The sequence below is a fragment of the Puma concolor genome, chromosome C2 (assembly GCF_028749965.1).
Source record: "Puma concolor isolate L17-30 chromosome C2, mPumCon1.1.hap2, whole genome shotgun sequence".
NCBI classification, from domain to species: Eukaryota; Metazoa; Chordata; class Mammalia; order Carnivora; family Felidae; genus Puma; species Puma concolor.
The window spans coordinates 117,347,958-117,375,197 of NC_141675.1; the positions used below are offsets into that span (position 1 = coordinate 117,347,958).

At 37.9% G+C, this 27,240-nt stretch overlaps 1 long non-coding RNA gene across 1 annotated transcript; it reads right to left on the bottom strand.

Moving 5' to 3' along the window:
* Window positions 1-1,191: 1,191 nt before the first annotated feature.
* Window positions 1,192-26,117, bottom strand: LOC147577502 (uncharacterized). The gene is made up of 2 exons (XR_015255837.1): window positions 25,928-26,117; window positions 1,192-1,601 (listed from the first exon to the last, which is right to left on the bottom strand). It is a non-coding gene; the product is annotated as an uncharacterized LOC147577502 (long non-coding RNA).
* Between the last annotated feature and the right edge of the window lie 1,123 nt (window positions 26,118-27,240).

The following is a 27,240-nucleotide window of genomic DNA, read 5'->3' on the forward strand; positions in this document are numbered from 1 at the left end:
AATGGGTCAACCAGGAAATTAAAGAATAAATTTAAAAAATACATGGAGGGGCGCCTGGGTGGCGCAGTCGGTTAAGCGTCCGACTTCAGCCAGGTCACGATCTCGCGGTCCGTGAGTTTGAGCCCCGCGTCGGGCTCTGGGCCGATGGCTCAGAGCCTGGAGCCTGTTTCCGATTCTGTGTCTCCCTCTCTCTCTGCCCCTCCCCCGTTCATGCTCTGTCTCTCTCTGTCCCAAAAATAAATAAAAAACGTTGAAAAAAAAAATTAAAAAAAAAAAAATAAATAAAATAAAAAATACATGGAAACAAATGAAAATGAAAACACAACAGTCCAGGGCGTTTGGGATGTAGCAAAAGCAGTCCCAAGAGGTAAGTGCAGAGCAATACAGGTCCACCTCAAGAAGCAAGAAAAATCTCAAATAAACAACCTAATCTTACACCTAAAGGAGTTAGAAAAAGAATGACAAATGATGACTAAATCCAGCAGAAATAATAAAGATGAGAGAAGAAATAAATGATATAGAAACTTAACAAAAAAAAGGAAAAGAAAAAGAAAGATCAAATCAATGAAACCAGGAGCTGGTTCTTTGAAAAAATTTAAAGAACTGACAGACCTCTAGTCAAACTTATCAAAAAGAAAAGAAAAAGGACCCAAATAAAAAAATTACAAATAAGAGAGGAGAAATAACAACCAACACCACAGAAATACAAACAATTATAAGAGAATATTATGAAAAACTATATGTCAACAAATTGGACAACCTAAAAGAAATGGATAAATTCCTAGAAACACATGAACTACCGAAACTGAAACAGGAGGAAATAGAACTTGAAGAGACCTATAAATATCAAAGAAATTGAATCAGTAATCAAAAATTCCCAACAAACAAAATTTCAGGGCCAGATGGCTTCACAGGCAAATTCTACCAAACATTTAGAAAGACTTAATACCTATTCTTCTAAAACTATTTCAAAACACAGAAAAGGAAGGATTCTTCTGAAACTATTCCAAAAAAATGGAAAAGGAAGGAAAACCTCCAAACTCATTCTATGAGGCCAGCATTACCCTGATACCTAACCTAGATAAAGACTCCCCCAACAAAGATAACTACAAGCCAATATCCCTGATAAACATGGACACAGAAATTCTCAATAAAATACAAGCAAAATGAATCTAACAATACATTAAAAAATTGATTCATCATGATCAAGTGAGATTTATTCTTGAGTTGCAAGGATGGTTCAATATTCATACATCAATCAATGTGATATACCACATTAATAAAAGAAAGGATAAGAACCATATGATCATTTCAATAGATGCAGAAAAACATTTGACAAAGTACAACATTCATTCATGATAAAAACCCTCAACAAAGTAGGGTTACAGGCAACATACCTCAACATATTAAAAGCCATATATGATGGGGCACCTGGGTGGCTCAGTCGGTTGAGCATCCGACTTCGGCTCAGGTCATGATTTCATGGTTCCTGGGTTCGGGCCTCATGTCGGGCTGTGTGCCAACAGCTCAGAGCCTGGAGCCTGCTTTGGATTCTGTGTCTCCCTCTCTCTCTGCCACTCCCCTGCTCACACTCTGTCTCTCTGTCAAAAATAAATAAAGATTAAAAAAAATTTTTTTAAAGCCATATATGAAAAACCTACAGCTAATGTCATCCTAAATGGGGGAAAAATGAGAGATTTTCCTCTACAGTCAGGAACAAGACAGGCGTGTCCACTCTCACCACTGTTATTTAACATAATTCTGGAAGTCCTAGCCACAGCAATCAGGAAACAAAAAGAAAGAAAAGGCATCCAAATCAGCAAAGAAGAAGTAAAAGTTTCGTTATTTGCAGATGACATATTATATATAGAAAACCTGAAAGAGGGGTGCCTGGGTGGCTCAGTTGGTTAAGTGTCCAACTCTTTAGTTCAGCTCAGGTTATGATCTCATGGTTCGTGAGTTCAAACCCCTCATAGGGGTCCACACTGTCAGTTCAGAGCCTACTTAGGACTCTCCTTCTCTCTCTGTCTGTCCTTTTCCCCACCCAAATAAATAAATAAACTTAAAAAAAAAAACCAGAAAACCTGAAAGATTCAACCAAAAATCTGTAATAACTGATAAATAAATTCAGTAAAGTCACAGGATACAAAATCAAAATACAGAAATCTACTGCATTTATATACACCAATAATGAAGCAACAGAAAGGAATAAATCCCATTTAAAACTGCACCAAAAACAATAAGATATCTAGAAATAAACCTAACCAAAGAAGTGAAAGACCTATACTCTGGAAACTACAAAATACTGATGAAAGAAATTGAAGATAACACAGAAATGGAAAATATTCCATGCTTATGAATTGGAAGAACAAACACTGTTAAAATATCTATACTACCCAAAGCAATCTACACATTTAATGCAGTCCCTATCAAAATACCACCAGCATTTTTCACAGAGCTAGAACAATCTTAAAATTTGTATGGAACCATGAAAGACTCTGACTAGCCAAAGCAACCTTGAAAAAGAAAAGTAAAGCTGGAGGCATCACAATTCTGGACTTCCAAGTTATATTACAAAGCTATTGTGCTCAAGACAGTATGATACTGGCACAAAAATAGACACATACATTAAGGGAACAGAATAGGAAACCCAGAAATGGACCCACAACAACATGGCCAACTAATCTTAAGCAAAGAAGGAAAAAATATACAATGGGAAAAAAATCTCTTCAACAAATAATGTTGGGAAAACTGGACACCTATATGTAAAAGAATAAAACTGAACCACTTTCTTACACCATACACAAAAATAAATTCAAAATGGTTGAAGGACCTAAATGTGAGAAAGGAAATCATACAATCCTAGAGGAAAACACAGGCAGTAACCTCTTTGACATTGGCCATAGCAACTTCTTACTAGATATGTCTCCTGAGGTAAGGGAATCAAAAGCAAAAGTAAGCTATTGGGACTTCATCAAAATAACAAGTTTCCGGGGCGCCTGGGTGGCGCAGTCGGTTAAGCATCCGACTTCAGCCAGGTCACGATCTCGCGGTCCGTGAGTTCAAGCCCCGCGTCAGGCTCTGGGCTGATGGCTCAGAGCCTGGAGCCTGTTTCCGATTCTGTGTCCCCCTCTCTCTCTGCCCCTCCCCCGTTCATGCTCTGTCTCTCTCTGTCCCAAAAATAAATAAACGTTGAAAAAAAAATTAAAAAAAAAAAATAACAAGTTTCTGCTTAGTTAAGGAAACAATCAACAAAGCTAAAAGGTAACCTATGGAATGGGAGAAGATATTTGCAAATGACATATCTGATTAGAATCCAAAATATATAAAGAACTTATACAACTCAACACCCAAAACCCGAATAAAAATCATTCCAATTAAAAATGGAGTATGAATTCAGTCCAATTAAAAAATGGGCATAGGGGCACTTGAGTGGCTCAGTTGGTAAAGCATCCAACTTCAGCTCAGGTCATGACCTCACCGTTTGTGAGTTCGAGCCCCGCGGTGGGCTCTGTGCTGACAGCTCAGAGCCTGGAGCCTGTTTCAGATACTGTGTCTCCCTCTCTCTCTGTGCCTTCCCTGCTCATGCAATCAGTCTCTCTCAAAAATAAACAAACATTTTAATGTGAATAGAACATGAACAGACATTTTTCCAAAGAAGATGTACAGATGACCAATGGACACATGAAAAGATGCTCAACATTACTGATCATCAAAAAAATGCAAATCAAAATTAAAATGAGATATAACCTCACACCTGTCAGAATGACTAAAATCAACAATACAAGAAACAACAGGAGTTGCCAAGGATACAGAGAAAGAGGAACTCTCTTACACTGTTGGTGGGAATGCAAACTGGTGCAGCCACTCTGGAATATAGTATGGAGATTCCTCAAAAAGTTAAAAATAGAACCTCTTTACGATCCACCAATTGCACTACTAGGAATTTACCCAAAGAATACAAAAATACTAATTCAAAGTTATATGTGTGCCCTGATGTTTATAGCAGCATTATCTACAATAGACAGATTATGGAAACAGCCCAAGTGTTCATGACCAATGAACAGATAAAGAAGAGGTGCAAATAAAAATGAAAAGAAAGCTAGTGTAGCTATACTCATATCAAACAAAATAGACTTTAATACAAAGAATGTAATAAAAGACAAAGACAGGCACTACACAATGACATAGGGATCAATCCAGCAAGAAGATATAACATTTATAAATATATATGCACGCAACATAGAATCATCAAAATATGAAAAACAAATAGTAACAGACTTGAAGGGAGAAATTAACAGCAATGGAATAATAGTAGGGGATTTTAACACCCCACTTACATCAATGAATAGATCATCCAGATATAAAATCATTAAGGGAATATTGGCCTTAAGTGACACATTAGACCAGATGGACTTAACATATGCAGAACACTCCATCCAAAAGTAGAGAGTACACATTCTTCTCAAGTGGACGCAGAATATTCTGCAGGACAGATCACATGTTAGGTCACTAAAAAAATAGACTCAATAAGTTCAAGAATACTGAAATCATATCAAGTATTTTTTCTGACTAAAATGCTACAAAACTAAAAATCAATTATGAGAAGAAAACTGGGAAAAACTACAAATACATGGTTTACTGAGGCAAATAATGATTCATAAAAGAAATCAAAGGTAAGTTAAAAAAAAAACTAGAGACAAATGAGAACAGAAATACAAAATATCAAAATCTATGGGATGCAGGGGTTCTAAGAGGGAAGTGCATAGCAATACAGGCCTACCTCAAAAAAAAAAAAAAAAAAAAAAGGAGATATCTTAAATAAACCATTTAAATTTACACATAAAGGAATTACAAAAGAATAAAAAAAGCCCAAAGTTAGTAGAAACAATAAGAATAATACTAAAGATCAAAGTGGAAATAAATAAAATAAAGGCTAAAAAAAGAAAAATAGAAAAGATCAATAATACTAAGAGCTGATTCTTTGAAAGTATAAGCAAAACTGACAAACCTTTACCTAGACTCAACAAGAAAAGAGAGCTCATATAAAGTCAAAAATGAAAAAGAATTTGCAATTTGCAACTGATATCACAGAAAAAGGTCATTAAGAGACTATTATAAACAATTATATGCCAACAAATTGAACAAACTAGAAGAAATGGATAAATTCATACAAATATACAATCTTCCAAGACTGAATAATGAAGAAACAGAAAATGTGAATAGACTGATTATTAGTAAAGAGATTGAATTAGTATTCAAAAACCTCCCAACAAACAAAAGTCACAGACCAGAAGACTTTACTGGTGAATTCTACCAAACATTTAAAGAAGATTTAATACCTATCCCTCTCAAATTCTTTCAAAAAATTGATGAGGAAGGAGAGTTTCCAAACACATTTCACAAGGCCAGCATTACACTAATACTGAAACCAGACAAGGACATTACAAAAACAGCAAATTACAGGTCAATACCCTTGTGAACATAGATGCAAGAATCCTCAACAAAAGTTTAGCAAACCAAATTCAATGACACATTCAAAGGATCATATGCCATGATCAATTGAGATTTATTCCAGGGATGCAAGAATGGTTCAAAATTTGCAAATCAGTCAATGTGATACACCACATTAACAAAATTAAAGATAAAAATCATATGATTATCTCAATAAATTCAGAAAAACCATTTTAAAAAAATTTGACATTTAGGACAAAAATTCTCAACAAAGTGGGTATGTAACTCAATATCATATAATTTATGACAAACCCACAGCTAATATAATACTCAATGATCAAAAGCACAAAAGCTTTTCCTGTAAGACCAGGAACAAGACAAAAATGCCCACTATTCCTACTTTTATTCAACATAGTATCAAAAGTCCTCACCATGGAAATTAGGCAAGAAAAACAAATAAAAAGCATAGAAATCAAAAAGGAAGATTTTCACTATTTGCAGATGACAATATTATACATAGAAATCTCCAAAGACTCCACCAAACAAACAAAACAAGAACAATAACAAAAACAATTAGAACTAATACAAAAATTCAGTAAAGTTATGGAATACAAAATTGATATACAGAAACCTGTTAGTTTCTATACACTGATGTTGAACTATCAGAGAAATCAAGAAAGCAATCTAATTAGAATTGCATCAGAAAGGGCAAAATACCTCCAAATAAATTTAACCAGGAAGATGAAAGACCTGGACACTGAAAACTGTAAGACACTAGGGGCATCTGAGTGGCTCAGTCCATTAAGCACCTGACTTGATTTTGTTTCAGGTCATGATCTCAGGGTCATGAGATAGAGCCCAGCACCAGTCTCCATACTAAGCATGGAGCCTGCTTAAGATTCTTGCTCCCTCTCTCCCTACCACTCCCTACTCATTCTCTCTCTCCCTCTCTCTCTCTCCCTTTCTCTCTCTCTAAAAAAAAAAAAAAAAAATTTTAAGACAGTAATAAGATAAATTGAAAAAGACACAAATAAGTAGAAAGATATTCCATGCATATGGATTGAAAGAATTAATATTGTTTAAATGTTCATTCTACCCAAAACAATCTACAGATTCGGTGCAATACCTATCAAAATTCCAATGGCATTTTTCACAAAACTAGAACAAATAATCCTAAAATTTGTATGGAACCACAAAAGACTCTGAGTAGACAAAACAATCTTGAGAAAGAACAACAAAGGTGGAGGTATCATCCTCCCTGATTTCAAACTCTACTACAAACCTATATTAATCATACAGTATGGTGTTGGCATAAACACAGATACATTGATCAATAGAACAAAATAAAGAGCCCAGAAAAAGACCCACCAATAAACAGTCAATTAACTTATGACAAAGGAGGCAAGAACATACAATGAGGTGAGGAGAGCTTCTTCAATAAATGGAGATGGGAAAACTGGACAGCTAACTTACATGCAAAAGAATGAAACCAGACCACTATCTTACACCATATACAAAAATCAACTCAAAATGGATAAAAAACTTGATCATAAGATTTAAATCATAAATTTCCTAGAAGAAAACATAGGTAGTAATCTCCTTAACATTGGTCTTAGCAACTTTTTTTGGATCAAACTCCAAAGGCAAGGGCAACAAAAGGAAAAACAAACAAATGGGACTACATCAAACTACAAAGCTGCTTCTGCACAGCAAAGGAAACCATCAACAAAATGAAAAAGCAACATACTGAAAACAGAAGTTATTTGCAAATCATATATTCAATAAGGGGCTACTATCTAAAATGTATACAACTCAATAACAAAAATAATAATAATAATAATCTGATTTAAAAATGGACAGAGGACTTAAACAGACATTTTTCTAAAGAAGACACAAGATGGCCAACAGACATGTGAAAAGGTGCTCAACACAACTAATCATCACAGAAATACAAATCAAATCCACAATGAGAAATTACCTTACACCTGTCAGAATGGCTATTATCCAAAAGATAAGAAATAACAAGTATTGGTGGGATGTGGACAAAAGAGAAAGCTCATGCACTGCTGGTGGGAATGCAAATTGGTGCAGCCACTTTGGAAAACAGTGTCTCAAAAAATTAAAAAATAGAGTTACCATATGATCTAGCAATTCCACTTCTGGGTATCTATCTGAGAAAAAAACAAAACAAAAAAAACCCCACTAACTCAAAAAGATCTATGTATCCCGATGTTCACTGCAGCATTATTTATAATAGCTAAGACAAGGAAATCTAAGTGTCCATTGATGGATGAACGGATAAAGATGTGATATATGTATATACACGATGGAATGATTTCAGTCATAAAAAAGAATGGAATCTTACATTTGCAACAATATGGATGGACTTTGAAGATACTAAGTTAAGTGAAATAAGTCAAACAGAGAAAGACACATGCTGCATAATTTCACTTATATGCAGAATCTAAAAAACAAAACAAACGAAACAAAATTAACCCCAGACACACTGATAAAGAGAACAGAGTGGGAGTTGTCACAAGGGAGGGTGGTTGGGGGGAGAGGCAGCAAAATGGGTGAGGGTTAAGTACAAACTTGTGGTTATAAAATAAGTCATGAGGATGTAATGTACAGCATGGGGGATACAATCAATAACACTGCATTAACATTGGAGGATGAGAGATGGTAACTAGACTTATGGTGGTGACCATTTCACAATGTATACAAATGTCACATCACTATGTTGTACACCTGAAACTAATATAGCTTTGTATGTCAACTATATCTCAATAAGTGGGGGAGAAAAAAAGTTCCCATCATGAGGAAAAAATGTAACTATGTGGTGATGAATGTTAACTAAATTTATTGTAGTGATCATCTGGGAACATACACAATTATCAAATCATCATGTTGTGTTCCTGAAACTAATATAATGCTATATGTCAACCATATCTCATATTAAAAAAAAGAAAAGAAAATATATCAACATATTTTTTACCATACATATTTCTCTTTTAAACAGCTTTACTGAGCTATAACTAATATGTAAAAAGACAACGTGATTAATATAAACAATTTGATGACTTTGGACAAATATGCCCACAAACCATCACCACAGTGAAGATAATAAACATATCTATCACCCCCTAAAGTTTCCCCATGCTCCTTTTTTTGTTTTATTTTGTTTTGGTTTGGTTTGGATTTTATTTTGTTTTGTGGTAAGAACAGTTAATGTAAAATCTGCCCTCTTAACAATTTTTTAAAGTGTGAAGTTAAGTATTGCTATGTTTAGGCACAATGCTGGACAGCAGATCTCTAGAACTTAGTCATTTCACAAAATCAAAACTTTACATACATGTAACTTCCCATTTCCCCTGCACCCCATCCCCAGTCCCAGGCACCCACTATGCTACTCTCCATTTCTCTAAGTCTGATTATTTTAGATATTTCATAGGAGTGAAATCATGCAATATTCTTTTCCCACCAACATGTTTTTAAAATTACAAATCACTTTAAAATTGAAGTTTATGATTCCTAAACCAAAAGTCAGTCAACTTTAAATGAAGTTATAATAGTAGAGATATCATTTCCAAGGAAAATCCATAAGGCCAAAGCAAAAATCTTCTGACTAAAGATTTAAATATGAAAACCCCCCAAAAAAGTAAGCTTAATGGAGCAAAAATGAAGTAAAATCTGTCTACCCAGGAGCCCACTCACAATACAGGTTTCTGCCATAGCCTCAAAGAGATTCTAATGTGTCTTGACATATTTATCTGTGGGAGACTCTGTCACTGCATTAGCATTCTTCAAATTATTTTTACATTTAAATTGATTTCAATTACATGGACGTTTCAAAACATTAATATTCATTTGAGATATTTTTGATATCTTCTCGGTGTACTAAACTTTTTTAGGAACTGGTTCATAATTAACCCACACTACAGTGTAACTACTGAAGAACAATCCTATGAAACACTGACTAGTATATGAGCCTTTTTGCATATGCTCAAAGTGCCTAAATTATAAATACTCCATTGACAAAGAGTTCACACATACAAACTGTTTCATCAAGATTTCACTTTCAGATTTCTCTCTCTCCCATTGTTTGAGAATAAGTAACTTGGATGGCAGAAAAGCTCAAGTGATGAACACATCCATTGAGTCATTATGAGAGAAAGAGAGGGATTTGATTGGTCCTTTGAGAGAGTTAGAGGAAGGGTATTGAGTCTGAAGGGGAAAAAAAGACAATAAACTGAGCCCTTCTTGTGGATCCTAAAAGACGCAGTGTGAATGGAATGGATGTCCTATGGAAACTTACAGAAAAACTAAACTGATTTGCGCAAATAGAGGCAGTGTGGACGCTTTCAGGAGCCATAGGCAGAGGGAACCACGGACATTTAACACAGAGAAATTAACAGAATTTATGGTTTGGAGTGATGGAATTACTAATTGTTTGAAACAATGCCATCTAAATCTCACTGGGCAGAGAAACCCACATGTTATTTGGGATACATGAGAATTAAATGAAATAATATATAAAATACTTGGCACTTGGAAGGCATTTAAGAAGCAGTAGTCACAACTATTAAGTTATCTTATGTAGGCTTTGCAATTTATCTAAACTTGAGTTGAACAAAAGATTTGGGGCTGTATTCCCCAAGACTATTAGTCTGGAAAGCAAGATTAGGCAACACTGCCCCCTCGTGGTTTACTTTGTCCTCTAGAAGGCTCATCATCATTAGCAGACATGGAAATGAATGTAAGGCTGAATTCCTGCATTTGGTTGAGGTCCAGTGATCCAAGGGAAAGACGGTGTACTTATGTTCCAATGGAATAAGATATTGTATGAAAGCCTGGAAGTTTCCCTAAAATTGTATTAGACTACATAGAACTCTTTAAACTAGAGAAAAATCCACTGAGTTAAGAATGGTCCAGATGGGGCTGCAGGTAGAGATTCCAGAAGAACCAGTAATACCACATAAAGGTCGAAGTAGCCTTAATCATCCCTTACCTGACCTGCCAAAAGTTCTGTCCTCTGAAAATATAAAGGTACAATATTAGAGGAAGTCAGCATTACCTAGGATGTAACAGCGTTAGAGTTGAAAATAGCAAGTTAAGGTGATTTCCCGGCCAGTGGAAAAGAAGATTAATAAGTCAGTGGGGTAAAGGAGGTGGACAGCAGCACAAACAGGTTCTGTGAGTGGCATGGAGGTCAGCACATCAGAGGATCTCAGCACAAGCACAGGCAGAGGTTAAAGCTGGTCCAGCTGGTCCAGCAAAAATAGGAGTAGACAGATTGCTGTTGTGCAGGCAGCACTTTACAGAATTGCCCTCATTCATTGCGAGCCAGGGATCCTAGAGACAATTCAAAGGAGATCTAAAGGAGAGGGAGTCTTTCATTAAGACTTTGTCATGGAACACATTCACGGGCCAGGTTACCATTTATATCCATTTCATAGATATGGATACTAAGATCCAAATTCACACAAGCACAAAGATGGGGAGGTGGATATATGTGATATTAATTTATCTTTTATTTATACCAACCTGCCTCCTTCTAAAAAAATCTCGGGTACCTAGAGACATGTGTTTTTCTGTTCCTTTCAATTTTAAAACTTTCTTATTTTACATTACACTTAATTGCATACGCTCCTTCAAATCATTTTCTGCAGTAGGCAGGGTATAAATATTACATCAACAAAATAACATATTTCTATAGGAAAATACATTACAAGTTCTGAACAACAACTGACCTACATACTTCAAACTTCATACTACTTCATACTTGATACTTACATACCTACATACTCCATATTTGATTTTGGTCAATCAGGGGATCCTTTAACAATCTACCAACATGTCCGATGAAAATAATTGTAAATAAATACTATTCTGTATACTTTACTTTGAAAAGACTATTCTGAAAAGTTCTATTATCTTTCCTTGGTAGACATCTTCCAAAACATAGTGAATTTTAAAATTTATATATATATATATATATATATATATAATTTACTTATTTTTAATGTTTATTTTTGAGACAGAGAGAGACAGAGCATGAGAGGGGGAGGGGCAGAGAGAGAGGGAGACAGAATCCCAAGCAGGTTCCAGGCTCTGAGCTGTCAGCACAGAGCCCGACGCGGGGCTCGAACTCACGGACCACGAGATCGTGACCTGAGCGGAAGCCGGATGCTTAACCGACGGAGCCACGCAGACGCCCCTAAAATTTGTATATATTTTAAAGAAACCTGATGTGACAAGGTTATACTCCTAGAATTACATATTCTTGCAGAGATTTTTGGCCTAAACTTCCAGTGAGACAGACATAAGTAGAATTGAAAATAATGCTTCAGTCACTAAGATATTTATTAGTATGTTAAATGTAAAAGATAATCTTCCCATAACAAATTTAAAAAGTCCAATAATTAAGTTCCTTTATTATAAAGCAGGGTAAAAGAGGGCAACAAATGTTTTCTAGTTCTTCCATAGGACGACAGCATGGACAATAACAGATTTAAATTAAATTAGATAGGCTGGGATCCACTGAATTATAGCTCTGGTTGCTTATCATTTATACAGTGCCTACCAGTGTGAGTTTGATTTCTGGATCAAATGTAAACGTTTTCATTTAATTATTTACTAACCGAAGTTAATTTTTTTCTGTATCTGTTCCCCTTTGGAAAATAAAGGCAGTCCTCACACAATTTACATTTGACTCTTGAATTATCCTCACACTTCTGTGTGGAGCAACGTGCCTGGTTCAGTGAAGCTTAATTTCCAGCCCACACAGCACACCCCACCAAAGGAGCTTTTCGTTTGATAGTTACCATGTTCCTCTCAGCGTAGGCAAGAGGCACTCAAAGCTCTGAGAAAAACGTGAAACACGGGTACAATGAAGATGGGTACAAGAGCAGTCCTAATCCTGTCACTCTAGTATTTCAAGCAGAAAGAGAATTAATGCAAGGAGTTAGGTGCTTACCAAACTGTCGGAATCACCAGAGGAATAGAGAGGTCAGGAAATTCAGCCAGTAGCATTCAGGGTCTACCATTACCTCTCAGAGATTTGAACGTGTATAGTACCCACTGGAAAATGCTGCCAGTAGTCAGACTTTCCTCTAGCACTGAGGTCAGCCACAGGATACTTCTAGAGGCCCCTGACCTCACATCAGCTGAAGCCCACATACCTTACCATGACTGCTAACAGGAGTAATAATGGCTTTTTCGTTCTCTCTCTCTTACCTTCCAGATCTCACAAAAATGCTGCTAATTAGAAAAATCCGTGCTTTCCCTGTCAGGGGCTGGAAGTTCTCAGGCAGTGTACAGACTTACAATCACTAGCATGGTGTTGGCAGAAAAAAACTCTAGGGTCCTATAAGAAGCACTTACTGTCAGGGAAAAGGAATCTGAATTGGTGACCCGGGCTTATTCAGTGAGGCTTGGTTCTGGCACAACATGTAGCTGAGGTTGGATGTTCATTCTAGTCGATTAGGGCCACACTCTGGAAACCATAGCTGAGCATGTGAGTACAAACCAAAAAGATTCAACTTTAAGAGAAAATATGGACCTCCCTTGGCTGAAGGAGTGAGGTTAACCTCTATCAGAGGACCCTTGCAAGGAACTGGACCAGCAAAGCATAAGAGCAGCGGTGAGCTCTGCCAAACCAATTTACAAGAGCAACACCATACAGCAGCTACAGAAACAACGGCAGCAGAAAAATGAGTCCCGCTACTGAATCAGTCAATTTCCAATTCTCCTGGGTGGGGCAAGTGAAAGGAAGATCTGCCTCTATGAGTAATCTTCTGGAGTCACTGAACAATTTAGGAGAGAGGGAAAGAAAGATTCTAGATGTCCTGCCATTTTGGAAATTATGAAATTGAGTTGGCTTTAATTTAAAGTTGTTTTTTTTTTAAGTTTCCAGATAAAGATGGTAAATTAATGCACTTACAGACCTCTTCCGTCTTCCTAAAGCCCAATAAGCTGTATTTATATATATATGAAGGCATAAAGTTGCATGGACAAAGAGCATTTGGAAAGGAGACAAAAACCACAGAGTTTTGGAAGCTAGAATGCAGCTGGATGAGTGGCAAATTACTTGGCAAATCTGAGAAAACTGAATTCTAAGCCAGCAATAGGAAAAGCTGAGAAACAACCCAATATATGCGACAGAATCCCCCAAAGACCCAAGATTTAGCAGACCAAGTACCTCTGGAAGACCTGGGAGTAAAAGTGATGATAAAAACTGCAGGATTGTTTCAAAGTCATTTCTGAGAAACAAAGAGACCTCTTGGACCCTCACCAACTTTGTGAAGCTGGAGAGCCAACCCTCTCTCTTTCTGGCAAACTTGAAGTTACTCTGCAGAGAGAGTATAATTGAGGTTGTCTCTACTAAAGGGCGACTAGGCAGAGCTACAGGCAGAGGTACCATAATAAAAATGGGGGAATTAAATGAAAGTTTCCATACTCAACTCCATGTTGAGACTTCAGCATTCTCCTTACCCACCGTCTCCCCCTGAACCCACTTCTCAGAATGCCAGCTGTGGAGACTATACCCTCCAGGCAGGAGGTCAGAAGCACCTTTCCTGGGCAATCGTGCAAGCCCAAAAGAAAGCCTTAAAAATACTCTCAAAAAGGAGTTCCCAAAGAAACATTCTAGTCAAATTATTCTACTCTGAAGCCTATAGTCCCTGTGCCCCACACATGCACATCGCTTCCAAAGTGGATTTTTTCATTCTTCTGTATGTTGCTGTCCAGTTCTCCCAGCACCGTTTGTTAAAGAGACTGTCTTTTTTCCACTGGATATTCTTTCCTGCTTTGTCAAGGATTAGTTGGTCATAATTTTGTGGGTCCAATTCTGGAGTCTCTATTCTATTCCATTGTTCTATGTGTCTGTTTTTGTTCCAATACCATGATGTCTTGATGATTACAGCTTTGTAGTAGAAGCTAAAGTCTGGGATTGTGATGCCTCCTGCTTTGGTCTTCTTCTTCAATATCACTTTAGCTATTCAGGGTCTTTTGTGGTTCCATACAAATTTTAGGATTGCTTGTTCTAGTTTCAAGAAGAATGCTGGTGCAATTTTGATTGGGATTGCATTGAATGTGTAGATTGCTTTGGGTAATATTGACACTTTAACAATATTTATTCTTCCAATCCATGAGCAGGGAATGTTTTTCCATTTCTTAGTATCTTCTTCAATTTCCTTCATAAGCTTTCTATAGTTTTCAGCATACAGATCTTTTACATCTTTGGTTAGGTTTATTCCTAGGTATTTTATGATTCTTGGTGCAATTGTGAATGGGATCAGTGAGAAAGAATGAAATATGGTCTTTTGTAGCAACCGGATGGAACTGAAGAGTGTTATGCTAAGTGAAATAAGTCATACAGAGAAAGACAGATACCATATGTTTTCACTCTTATGTGGATCCTGAGAAACTTAACAGAAGACCATGGGGGAGGGGAAGGGGGAAATAAAAGTTAGAGATGGAGGTAGGCAAACCATAAGAGACTCTTAAAAACTGAGAATAAACTGAGGGTTGATGAGGGGTGGGAGGGAGGGGAACGTGGGTGATGGGCATTGAGGAGGGTACCTGTTGGGATGAGCAGTGGGTGTTGTAAGGAAACCAATTTGACAATAAATTTCATATTTTAAAAAAAGTGGGTTTTTTGTTGCCCTCTTCTTAAATATGAATGGCCAATAAAGATATTTGAGGCAAGAATCTAAATGACAGAAAGTGGCCAAACTAGACACCCATAAATGCAACCTGAGGGAAAAAAAGACTTTACTGGAAGCTGAAAAATGAAATTAAAAATAGAATTTATTTTCTCAGAGGAAAAAAAAGAAGTTATTACATCAGCCAATCGAAAAAGGAATGATATATTAATTAAGGTAATACTAACTGTTATAATGGAGACATTGTGGCATCTCAAAATAGCTTAACATCATAGGCATTTATTCTTACCTATATAAAGTCCAGCTAGTAATGGGATGGGGGGAAGGGCTCTGTTCCACATAGTTACTCCCACTCCCTGGCTCCCTCCCCATTTGTGACTTCTCCATCCCTTCGGTCATTAGAGTTCTATCTATCCATGTGACAAATGATGAAAGAAATGGCACAGGAAACATACTTCCTAACTCTGTGTCTTAAAAGAACATATGCTATTTTTGTTCAATTTCCAATAGCATGATGCAAAGGGAGATCAGAAATGTGGTCCCTGACTGAGCAGTCACTTTCCATCAGCAATTTTATTTTAAGGAAAGAATACAAATCTATATTGGATAGCTGACTGTTTGTGCCATGCTATTGGGGAAAAAAATAGAAGATAGAAACCATTCAGAACACAAAAAAAATAGCTCTCAGAAAATAAAAGTGTAACAGCAGTCATTAAATATACAATGTAAGAGTTGTAAGATAAAACTGAGAAAACACGGCAGAAAGTGTAGCAAAAGGGCAAAAAGATGAAAAACAGGACAGAAACATTTTTAAAAAATTAGAAGTCAATCCATAAAATCTAACATGAAAAGGTATTCCAGAAAGAAAAATACAGGGAAAAATAATAATCAACTAAACAATTCAGGACAAATTCACAGAACTGAAAAAAAGAATCAACAGATTGAAAATTTTCACCAAAGGTCTGACATGGTAGATAAAATAGACTTAGACCAAGATACATTACATGATGTTTCCGATCTCCGGGGACAACAAAAAGATTTTAAAAGTTTTAGGAGCAAAAAAATTCTAGTTCATACAATGATAAAAAATGAGAGTGGCATTGGACTTCGTAATACTAAAATGGAAGCTAGAGGAGAGGGGAGCACTGCAATCAGAATTGAAGCATTCAACCTAGAATTCCACACCCAGCCAAACTGGCAATTGAGAGTGATGATATAATAATAAAGACAGTTTCAAACACGCAAGGCCTCAAATAATTTATCCATCATGCAACCTTTCTCCAGGACACTACTAGAAATTGTGTTCCACCAAAACACGGAAGGAACTAAGAAAAGAAATAACAGAGAGCTGGGAGAATAGGACCCAACCTGAAAGAAAAATAAAGAAAATCCTCAGGATGACGGAGAACAGAGATTTCACAACAGTTGCTGCATTGGGCCTAGATTTCAACCGATCTATGTAGGAGCAGACAGAGGTGTTATTAAAAGGATGAAATTCACAGCACACCCGCAATATCGACATTACAGTGAGAGGATATTTCAGTAGTGGCAGGAAAAGTTGAGAGAGGGAGAGAGAGAGTCTCCGGAGAGAGAGAGAGAGAGAGAGAGAGAGAGAGGAGTAGCAGTAGTAGCAGTAACAGCAACAGTACTCATAGCAGTATTACAAAAGATATTAATTTAACTGAAGCCTGACTGAAGGAAAAGAATAAATTAAAGAATATAAGAGCATGTCTGAAATACTAGTAATATATAATTGAGTAGTCAGGTGAAATGATAGATTTTGTAAAATGTGTGCTTCTGCCTTAAAACATATAGGTTATTTTAATTTTTCACGTTCCATGTTGTTGCACTCTTCAGGAACACATCTATGAAAGCATAAGATGGCCTACGTTGCCAGTGTGGAGACAGACACATATTTCCTGTCCGAATGTGGTCTAGGTGTTACCTTCTCGTAATCGTTGCCTTTAATAGGCACCATTAATTGAAATCATTTGGTAGACGCTCTGAAAGTACTGGCAACAATTTCAAACTTTTATTAAAATTTTGATCTTCTAAAGTTTAAATGATGTCCTTTGAGGCAAGGTATTGGCAGTTCTCTGTGAATGTTCTGCAAAATGAAATTAATCTTTAATAATTAAGAATAGGAAAGGCAACTTGGAACTCCGCAAAAGTAGGAGACTTACCTATCCATCTGGTACAATTTGTGCCAGCCACGGCAATTAGTACAGATTTAATACTTACCAGAAAATTTCTATAAGTAAAAATAAATAAATAAATAAGCCATATTACCCTGACCTAGCTTACTCAAATTTATAAATCAGCTTTAATATTCATACCATAGCAGCACTTATATGAGAGGAAAATATAACCCCTGTCTTATGTAAGCCAGGTTTTTTTATTCTTATATATGCATCTTTGCTCAATCTCTAACTGTTAAAGACACCAAAATACACTCCCACCCACCTCCACAGCAAAAATTGCAAGTTTGGATCCGATAACAGCCTGAGGCACTGGTTAAGAGGAAAGGTTTAGCAGGGTTTCCCAAAGGGCATCTTGTGAATCACATACCTAAGAACTGTCTGAAGTATTTGTTAAAAATGAAAATTCCTGGGCCCTGCCACAAAACAACAGATTCAAAATCTGTATGGTAGATCTGAAATCTGATTTTTATTTTATTTATTTATTTAGCAATATGCCCTGTGATTCTCACGCAGCTGAAATTTAGAGATGCACTGCTTTAGGATGTGGGATACAAAGGTCAAATCACTACAGAAGTCAGTGTCACAGACTTCAAGCAAAGGCAAGGGACTCATGCTCAGACGCGAAGCTGGATAAGTATCCTTTGGTAGCCACAGAGTCGCTAAAATTAGAGAACAAGGAAGCAAGCTTTGAAAATACAGTTTGCAGGGGCTAAGAATCAAGGAGATCAAACATGCCAACATAAATAAGGTTCTTCCTCACTTTCTGCAGAAGTAGAGGCTAGTGATTGTGGACATTCTTAAATCTGCATTATTATTTTATTACTTTCATGACACTAACTTTCTAAATTTTATTTTTATTTTTATTTTTTTTATTTTTTTAAACATTTATTTATTTTTGAGACAGAGAGAGACAGAGCATGAACGGGGGAGGGTCAGAGAGAGGGGGAGACACAGAATCCAAAACAGGCTCCAGGCTCTGAGCTGTCAGCACAGAGCCCGACGCGGGGCTCGAACTCACAGACCGAGAGATCATGACCTGAGCCGAAGTCAGCTGCTCAACCTACTGAGCCACCCAGGCGCCCCATAAATTTTATTTTTAAATAAAGAATTGAAATAAAGCAATGTGTTTTGACGGTCTCTAACTGTTAGGATTGAGTATAGCTGCCTGTATAGGAAATAACTCTGGCTTAAGCAAGATGAGAGTTTTATTTTCCTCTCATGATAAAGCAGGTTCATAATTTCTTGAGGAGCCCATGCTTCTTCCAGGTCTCTGCTACACCATCCTAACAGTCTGGCTACGTGCTTGTGCTTATGCTTATATTATGGATGCTGGGCCTCTAGGCATCCTGTCCTGTTCCAGGCAGCGGGAAGGAATAATGGCAAAAATGTGCATATCAACCAAATCAGCCTCCTTTTTAAGGCAGTTTCCCAGAAGTTCTACGAAACAACTTCCAGATACACTTTATCAAACAGTTCCCATTGGCTATGTAAAGAAGCTTATAAAATGTAGTTTTGGCCGGCCACATTGCAATCTCCAGTGAAACTGGGGTTCCATTGCACAAAGAGAGGAGGAGAATGGATATTGAGTAGGTACCTGAAAGTATAAATTCTGCCCTTCACTTACTATCTGACTATGTGAAATTCACCCATCTCCCCTGGTCTTCAGTTTTCTCATGTGTAAAACAGAAACTGACACTTCTCAGGATTGTTACAAGATTTAAAGATAACATACGTAAAAGTATTGACACACAGTAGAGATTTAATAAATGAATCAATTACCAAGAATAGCTCTAACTTCTAAAATATATTTCTGTACTTATTGAACACTGTTGTTGAAAGGCGAATTATCTGATCGGGTATAATACCACCGAATACTGAAACTACATCACACCGCCTTGCCAGTGCGGTTCGGTTTCTGCATTCTATCTCACTTCATTATCTCTGTCCTGCCCTCTGGAGAAGTACCAGTTAGGAGTGAACACACTCTTACAAGGCTAGTCAACTGGTAAAGAAAATGAAGTATCTAGGAATAACTGAAAAGACTAACAATAAAGATATCCAGCGGGGCACCTGGGTGGCTCAGTCAGTTGGGCGGCCGACTTCGGCTCAGGTCATGGTCTCGCGGTCCGTGAGTTCGAGCCCCGTGTCGGGCTCTGTGCTGACGGCTCAGAGCCTGGAGCCTGTTTCGGATTCTGTGTCTCCCTCTCTCTGACCCTCCCCCATTCATGCTCTGTCTCTCTCTCTATCTCAAAAATAAATAAATGTTAAAAAAAAAAAAAAAAAGATATCCACACAGCATATGTGATATGCAATCCACATCCATATAACCCTTTGCTCTCCACCAAAGCAGTGGTCTCTTTAGCTTAATAGACAGTTTCTTAAAGACGTACCACTTTCCTTTTTTAAAAATTGTATGTCCAGGCTTCTCCAGTAATATTTCTACAAGGAGACTACAGGATCTAAGCATTTCTATTCCACTGTTGTTCATTTCTCTACTTCTGTTCGTTTTGTTTTGTTTGTTCATTTTTTGTTCTTGTTTGTAGATCAAAACATATGACCACAAAGTCCACCCATTCCAGGATGCAGGTCCTTTTGCAATGTGATTTAGTATGCTTCTATCAAGAGTTAGAGTTTATTCCTCTACCTCTTGAAACTAGGCTGGTCTTGGACTTGCTTTGACCAGTGGAAGGTGGCAAAAGTGACACGATGTGACTTACAAAAGTAGATATGTCTTATTAAGCTTTATAGCTCTGGCTTCACCCACATGGAACACTGTTCTGAGGCTGCCATGTAATAAGAAAGTAGGTCTGGGGGCGCCTGGGTGACTCAGTTGGTTAAGCGTCCGACTTCGGCGCAGGTCAAGATCTCACAGTCCGTGAGTTCGAGCCCCGCATCGGGCTCTGTGCTGACAGCTCAAAGCCTGGAGCCTGCTTCAGATTCTGTGTCTCCCTCTCACTCTGACCCTCCCCACCCCACACACTCTGTCTCTCTCAAAAATAAATAAACATTAAAAAAAATTTTTAAAAAAGAAGAAAAAGAAAAAAGAAAGTAGGTCTGGCCTATGGAGGCAGACATAGGTGCCCGGAGGGTAACCAGCACTGACTGCCAAACAGGTGAGTTAGACCATCTCAGACCTGCTAGCCCAAGAGATTCTCCAGCTGAATGTAACTGCGTGAGTGACTGAACCCAGAAGAAATCAGCGGAGAAAGCACCCAGCCAACAGACCAAATGGTGAGAAGTAATAAATTGTTGTTATTGTAAGCCATTAAGCTTTGAAGGGATTTCTTACACAGCAATATAAACTGAAGTATCATCACCTTGTGAAGAAAAACACTGAAGCTTTTATTTCCTTTACAGTGACCTTTACCCTGTGAAAAGGAGCCTAATACTGTCCTAAGCATATGATGGGTGCTTAATAATTGTGAAATGAATGAATAAGTATATCATGGTGAACTTCCTTTAACTCAATAAAGATCCATAGCTTATAATCTGCTCATCGTTAAATCTCCACCAGAATCAAGATCAGAGCACCATCTATTGGCCAGCAGATTATTGTGAAGAGGCAAAGCAGCAAAGCAGGGATGAGTTCACACTCCCTTCATTTTAATGTGAAATTTAATAATTTAGTTAACACTTCTGTGTGAGCCATATGCTTCTTTTAGAGAAGAAGATCATTATATAGATGTGCTGGGGGGCTTCTGCATCTTCTCTCTTTTATAGTAGGAACAGCTTCAATATACAATAGTTTCCACTATTTGATTGTTATTTAAAAAGCTACCCCCAGGGGCGCCTGGGTGGCGCAGTCGGTTGAGCGTCCGACTTCAGCCAGGTCACGATCTCGCGGTCCGTGAGTTCGAGCCCCGCGTCAGGCTCTGGGCTGATGGCTCAGAGCCTGGAGCCTGTTTCCGATTCTGTGTCTCCCTCTCTCTCTGCCCCTCCCCCGTTCATGCTCTGTCTCTCTCTGTCCCAAAAATAAATAAACGTTGAAAAAAAAAATTTAAAAAAATAAAATTAAATAAAAAAATAAAAAGCTACCCCCAAAACAAAAGTCACCCTTTATGAACTCAGACTCTGCACTATCAAATGAGATTACTCATAACTTCTCCTAATTGTATATCTAGTTAATATCAGAAATGCCCAGGAATTTACATGGCTCAAAAGGAAATATTTTAGGAATATCTTAATTAAGAATTGTTTTTAATTGCTACAATGAAAGATCAGGAAACTACCCTTTGAAATCTTTCCAGTCTAAAATCACTGTGTCTGTGTTCTGTGATGTAGAACTTCAGTGCATCAATTGCCCATCTGAGTGTTGGAGTAAACCCAACTTGTCTTGCTAGGAAAATCTTGGCCTTTTGCACAAAATCACATCAGGCACATATCCATCGAAGATCATGTGGCCTTTGAATCAGATGTATGTGCTGTTGGAAAAGAACATTCTCCTTCTACTGCTAACCTTTTTTTTTTTAGGTTTATTTATTTATTTTGAGACACAGTGTGTGCACCATCAGAGGAAGAGAGGAAGAGAGAGAGAGAGAGAGAGAGAGAGAGAATCCCAAGCAGGCTCTGTGCTATCAGCACAGAGCCTGACGTGGGGCTCAAGCTCATGAACCCTGAGATCATGACCTGAGCCAAAATCAAGAGTCAGAAGCTTAACTGACTGAGCCACACAGGCCCCCCTTACTGCTAATCTTCATGCAGCAGTAGAAATGAGAGGGGGCACCCAGCTGTACCTCACTTCCACAAGCCATTTGGTCCCTTTTAATTGGTATTTTTATAGACCTAATTCCCAGATTGACTAAGTGGTTAGGGATTCCTTTATGAAAACTGACTTCCTCGGTAGTTAGGGGACTCCTTCTCTGAAAGCTGTTTTATGTTTTTCTTTTTCTGTGGTCATGGGCTTCTTGTGACAGAGGACTCCCTGTGGTGTAAGAGTTCCTTGTGATGCAAGGAAGGCTGTGGTTAGGGTACCTTGGAACACAGCAGGGCTCTGGACAGAGATAACTTGTTTCAAAGAGGGGTTTGGACCAGAGGTGACACAGGGTGAACTGCAGACACTCTTGGAAGAGTGTGATGTGGTCCTCATTAATAACTAAATGCCAGAAGAGCTATCAGCTGACTTTGAAGTATATACAGAATCTGTGCACTTAAACTTATGAACAGGTAATAAAATTCAAAATTCCTTTGATTTCTTATCCAAACATGTGTGTTGGGGGGGAGGGGGGAGTGGGAAAGAGAGAGAGAGTGAGAGACAGAGACAGAGAGAGATACAGAGACAAGAGAATACCACTACTATACTAATTCTGAACAGTTGCCTGAAGGCTATGCCATACTTCCATTCCTCTAAATACTCTAAAATGTATTCCCAAAGCAAGCCAGATCATAGAAGGAAAGGAAACGTGTATTTCATTATTTTAAGCATCGCATAATCTGTTTCATTTGAGCAACCACCATCTTTTGTTAGGACTGTCTGCGATGTGCACTTGCCTGGTCTTAAGCTTTGAAGGGATTTCTCACACAGCAATATAAACTGAAGTATCATCACCTTGTGAAGAAAAACACTGAAGCTTTTATTTCCCTTACAGTGATCTTTACCCTGTGAAAAGAAGCCTAATACAGTCCTAAGCACATGATGGGTGCTTAATAATTACTTGTGAAATGAATGAATAAGTATATCATGGTGAACTTCCTTTAACTCAATAAAGATCCATACCTTGTAATCTGCTCATCATTAAATCTCCACCAGAATCTCTATTACATATTTTCATACCCCTCTAATGCATTCTCTATCCACCAGTCAGGCTGTTCTTTGAAAACTGCAAATCCTATCTTCCCAGGTGTCTGCTTAAAACCTTCTGTGACTTCCTATTGGACTTTACATTAAAGACAAAATCTTTAACATTATCCATAGGGCTAGGCATGACCTCATTACCACCTACCTCTTCAGGTTTTTTCTAGGTCATTGGGCTCCTTTCAGTAACCTGATGGAATTATAAAGGAGGACGTCCAGTATATAATGTTCCTCTTCCCTATGTAAGTTCTAAACCAACTGCTTTGGCAAAAGGGCAAGATAAATGAGAGACTTAAAAAGAAAATTCTTTATCACGTATTGCATTGATATAGGAAAACGCAGCCTTTAAATGAAGGGAATTTCTGAGAACTATGTTTACCCTCAGAAACAGGCAGTACTGAATCATTTTTCTCATGCCCATGGGCATAGCCTCAACTACTAAGTTTAAGTCCTGGCGGAAGCTTAGAAGAGCCTGGGTTACACTGCAGGTATCAAATGATTCCCAAGTCTCAATAGCTTGAAGCCACAAAGGCATATTTCTTGCTCATTTAACACATCCATCTGAGGGCAGCTGAGACTCTGCTCTATATTCCAGTCCTGTCTCCAGGACCCAGACTGAAAAGACAATCACCCTCTCAAACTTTGCTGGTTGCCACTGCAGAAAGAGAAGACAGGCTTCTGAAAACTCCTTTGTCTTCCTAGCAATCACATGCTCTGCTCCAAAAATGAGTCACACAACTTTCAACCTCAACCCGGTGGCCAGAACTAATAAAATGGCCCTACCAGGAAATTTAGGCTTCCATATGCCCCGAGATGAAGAATGGGTGTGGGTGGGAAAAAACTATGAATATTTCCATGGCCAAGAGCAACTGTGGACAGATGCTCTCCACAGGCATGTCAGCCTCCTAAGTGAAAGGCGCTAAGTTCCACATACCAAAAGTTACCACTCAGAATTTTGTGGAGATGGATAAGACGTTTTTAGGCGGAATCCTTTTCATGGAAACCAGGTAAGCAGGGACGAGGCGTTTCCCCTTACACAACTCATTGTGAAAATTCATGATTTGAATTCAACTGGGATTAAAAAAGAAGCACAATTTGAATCAGACATTCTTCTAAGAATGTAGGCAGCCTCACATGGAGAAACAAATTATATAGAGCATGCCAATTATGTAGGAGGTTCCCAACAAATGATATAACCAAAGCGGATCCAAGAAATTACAACGTAGGATTAATCCTCAAGGAACAAAGAGAGAGAATTGTTTTTGCAACCCATTTTTTATAAGGTTTTTTCCATGAATTCCCCAAAGGAAGACTCTGGGACAATTAACAGTACAGTATCATGTCCTTTTCCTGATATGCTCTTAACTGAAATGTTCCACCCACACAGAAAAGTATACAAATCATAAAGGCCTGGAATATTTTCACAAAATAAATACATCTGGGGAACCTAAGCACCCAGAATGAGAACCAGAACATTGTATTACCTCTAGGCTCCCCACTCTCCTCATGTTTCCTTTCAGTCACTAAAATAGCACCCCTCCATACACGACACCACAGAGAGCAATTATGCCGCTGAGGAGGAGACTGGGAGTGGAAGGGTGGTTAAGGAGGAAATTTCATATTTTGCAATGTGTTGTTTTAATTTTGCATATCAAGAATATAACCATATATTACCTTTGAAATAAAACAATTTAAACCTTCCTATCTTGACCCAGTGATTCCCCTTGACGATTCTATAGTACCAGGCTCCACTCAGGTGCAGTGATTATGAGCACAGACTCTGGAGTAAGAGAAAAATGAGTTGAAGTCATGTCTTACCAATCAGGAGCAGCTTCCAGGCCTTGGCCAAGTTACTCAAATTCCCAAAGCCTGAGTTCCATCCTCTATAAAATTATGATAATAATAACTAATTCATAGGGGTGCCTGGGTGGTTCAGTTGGTTAAGCATCTGACTCTTGATATTGGCTCAGGCCATGATCTCACATTCGTGAGATGGAACCCCACATTGGGTTCGGAGCCTGCTTGGGATTCTCTCTCTCCCCCTCTCTCTCTGCTCCTCCCCAAATTGTTCTTTCTCTCAAAATAAATAAACTTTAAAAAAATAACTAATTCATAAAAAATTAAGTGAAAAGTAAAGTAAATTAGTAAAGTAGTTAATATAGTACCTGAAACACATTACGAGTTCTATAAATTGTACCTCTATGGAATAAAAATGTCAGGTAACTGGCCTTTGGAGATTAAAGAATATAATCTACTCTATTTAAAACATGAAATTAAAAACATAGCTATTCTCTTTTTACTTGAAGTAGTTGAAGATAATGAGTAGTATTTACCATTCACAGTGTCTGAGAAACACAAGCTAGCTAACAGTATCTTAGAAATCATCAGATTCATTTATCTGCTTGTTTGTTTACACAAATGAATAAACTGAAACCAAAACAGGAAATGATTTCTTTTTACTCACACCATTTGTTCCCAAAAAAGTTGAGAACCTGATCTCAATTTCTCTGACTTCCAGTCCAGTGCTTTCCCTACTATGCCATGATCCATTCACTCAGCCATACCTGAACAGACCTGACAGTTACTGAGTGTCTCATAAGTACATGCCAGTAAAATTCAGACTAAAATGGCTATCCCAGGAAAAGGTGGAAAAACACCTTCTATTAGATCAGGCTGACTTCCATTTATTCCATCAGCAGCATCTGTGCTTACTGGAAGGTACTGCAAGGAGATTACCTATGTATTAGAAGATGGTTAATATGTGGTATTAAAAATTAATTCCATTTCTGAATATATTGAACAAGAGGGGATCTTACCAGCCATCTGCTGCTGAGTCCTCTGTTGTCCTGCTTGCTTAGATTTATGCTAATGAAAAATCAACCCACAGGGCTGCGGAAATCTTTCATTCTTCTTTCTTCCTCATACACACCCTATTGCAGGGAAGGAATTGAGCCTAAAATTAGAGAGTTGTGAATTCAACTTGGTGGAAAAGTGTAAGGAGACAGATTGGGGCTTAAGGAAGAAGGTAGCAGGTGTGGTAGAAGAATTTCCTTAAGTATTGATGGCTTTGGTGAGCTTGTGATCAGTTGAGGAAAGAGCTTCAAACTTGTGTTTGAACCTTGACTTCTTGGTGTTGAATCTTACAGTTAATTCTGTGGTCTCGTCCAAGTCCCTTCTTTAGCTTGGCATTCACTTCCTCATCCCTAGAGCATCTTTTATAACTGACCTCTGAAAGTGTAATATAATTGTCAGTGGCTATAAGATCAAAGAATTTCAAGCTGTTTAAAGCATGAAGAAAGCTCTAATGTTTCAGCCACTCAACATACTAACCATTCCATATTCTTCTAATGTTTATTTATTTTTGAGAGAGAGAGAGAGAGAGAGAGAGAGAGAGAGAGAGAGAGTGCAAGAGAGTGGAACAAGGGCAGAGAGAGAGTGGGAGAGAGGATCCGAAGCAGGCTCTGAGCTGACAGCAGAGACCCCAATGTAGGGCTCAAATCACAAACCACACGATCATGACCTGAGTTGAAGCCCAAGACTTAACTTAATTATTTCTTCTATTATTCTCTTTTATTTTTATTTATTTTTTTTTTTAACATTTATTTATTTTTGGGACAGAGAGAGACAGAGCATGAACGGGGGACGGGCAGAGAGAGAGAGGGAGACACAGAATGGGAAACAGGCTCCAGGCGCTGAGCCATCAGCCCAGAGCCCGACGCGGGGCTCGAACTCACGGACCGCGAGATCGTGACCTGGCTGAAGTCGGACGCTTAACCGACTGCGCCACCCAGGCGCCCCATTCTCTTTTAAATCTTATTGATGAAGCAGGAGAAACTTTTTTTTTCCTTTAAGAATATTTAAGATTGGGAACAGTACATTTCCTGTATTTTCTTTTAATAAATAGAGAGGAATACTTTGATCAGCAAAGAGGATGATGCATACATTAGACATGCATACATTGGCAGATGAAAGAAAGATTAATATTTAATACACAGAAATGAACATAAAAGAGTGGAAAAATAACATTTTTCTTAACCACTATATGTATTTTAAAAAATGACCATATATCTTATGTTCTTTCAAAAGCATAACACATGGATATAGCATCAATAATTCCAAGTACCTATTT